Here is a 2,370-nt window from a genome sequence, read left to right on the forward strand (position 1 = left end):
AAGGCCCTGCTTGGCTTGTACTAATTTAAAAAACATTACAATAAAAGTTTAAAATAGGATACATTGTGAAATAGAAAAATTGGTGCTTGGTAACAACTATGATTTTTTAGATTCTTATATTACCCTAGTTATAAACTCTTATTTTATATAGAGTGTTAACCTAATTGAAATAATCTTTCTAGTAATTATATTATTTGTTCTTCACAGAGTGACTGCCTATCATTTATTTCTTCTTATGATACTGGTAATTTCACCTCTCAATTGAAGTTTTTCTCTCTCTAATTGCTTGGGATTATTTGATAATGATTGGTGGACTCAGAATAGTATATATGAAATTAATTTCAAGTTGTATTTACTATAGTATTTCAATTATATATTGTGTGTGGACAAAATTAACCATGATTTAACAGAGGAAAATCTTTGGTGATGACAACCACACTCACCTACCAATCCACTATCATGAAAACCAAAAAAAAAATTAAAAGATGTAAATATATAGTAGAAATTAATATTTGGTATACCATCCCCCAGTCTTAATAATTGCCTCTATTTTATTCACTATTAATCCAGCTGAAGTATTAAAAACCTTTGGGTTAAGAAGTTCCCAACAATGAGTGATAGCCTCTACTATTACCTTCTTGACCACATTGATATCACCCTTCATAAGATATAGCTCAGGGTAGTGCTTGTGAAGCTTATCTTTCATCAGAGACTAAATATTTTCAATTGGATTAAGATCGAGTGAATAGGCAGAAATTTCCATCAGTGTAATTCCTTGCCCTCTAAGCGATCTCCTAAAAGGCAAGTGAGTCTTAGCATTGTCAATAATAAAAAATACCTCTTCTTCTCCAGCCTTTTCTCTGATATTCTCCTATATCTCTAAAAAGTCATAATGATCATAAATATCAATAATTGACTTCCCAGTGACTCCACTCCTAACAGAAGAAGAATCAGGAAAAACAGGTAAAGAAAGACCATAAGTTTGACTATAAAAACAACCAGTCATTATCTAGTTAATCCCTTTCTCCCCTCTCCTAGCCTTAGGTTCAACATAATCCTTATTCTATTTCTCATATGGGTATCTGAAAATTCATTTTCTCCTTTTTCCTTTTCTCCTTTCTACAGCTACCTTATTCCCCTATATTGCCTTTCTTCTCTACATCTTCTTTGTCCAATGCCTATGAGCTAATGCCAATTCCAACCTCTCTTGAGCTAGATCCTCATTCAAATGAACTCTCTCTTATGCTATTCACTTTCTAAGATGCTTTTTTTCAAGTCTTCTTCTTACTATCCTACTAGAAACATTGAGAGAGACTTGCTCAGCAATGTCAGAATAGGTAGTATGGTAACTTTTAAGAGATTCCTCCACCATAGCATCATCTTGTGACTAGGTAGTTTTAGGATGTCTTCCTCTACCCTTATTCTCCTTGCCCTCTTGATATCCCTTTGCAATTGTGTCTCTGACAGTAGTATAGGGGATATTAAGATAGTAGGAAATTTGCAGATATCTCATCTCAGGATTGTGTAATCTGAGAGTTATTCCCCTGGTAAACTCAGAGAGATGTGTGGAGGAAATAAGTTTTTTGGCAAGACTGCGAAGAATAGAAGACATAGTTTATTGAAAAAAAGAATTGAGCAGAATGGTTTCTTCTTGGTTGACTTAGAGCAATTTTTTTAGATACTGTTGAGAGTGCGGGATGATGAAGAGGGGCAGGTTGCCACCAATTGTTGAATCATGGTTAATTTTGTCAATGTACAATAGGAATAGGTATTAACACCTTGCATCACTCTGGGTCTTTGAGTGTGTATGGAGTACTGAAGTATATTTTCCCTGCATACAGTCGTGTCTAATAACTCCTTGTACGGTTGCTGGCAACCATACTATCCCACAATTTAATGTAATTGACAATATAAATTTATAGATAATAATACCATAATAAGTAATTAATCAATCTCATGATATTTAACTTAGTATTTGTTAAAAGAATTATAAAAATGTTTTACTCTCATAGCATGTTTTAATGTATCTTTATCTCCTATTCTATGTATTATATTATTTTTAGGATTTTTCTTTAACCTTGAACTTCTTGTTTACTTAGTTGTATTTTAGATACAAAATTCCTGCTGAACTTATTAGATTATCATGGTTCAAGAGAATTAGAAGCTATATATTTGTATGTCTGATTGGATTCACTACAAGACATTATACCTATAGATGCAATTCTAATTATACATTGATGTGGTTTGTACTCAGTAATATATATTATATTTTTGTTTACTTACTGTGTACAGTATAGTATGTTATACTACAGTCTAATATCCTTTACAATTAGTTTATAATTAAATAAATACTTCTATATGTCATCTAAC

The sequence above is a fragment of the Tuber melanosporum genome, assembly GCF_000151645.1.
Source record: "Tuber melanosporum whole genome shotgun sequence assembly, scaffold_96, strain Mel28".
NCBI lineage: Eukaryota > Fungi > Ascomycota > Pezizomycetes > Pezizales > Tuberaceae > Tuber > Tuber melanosporum.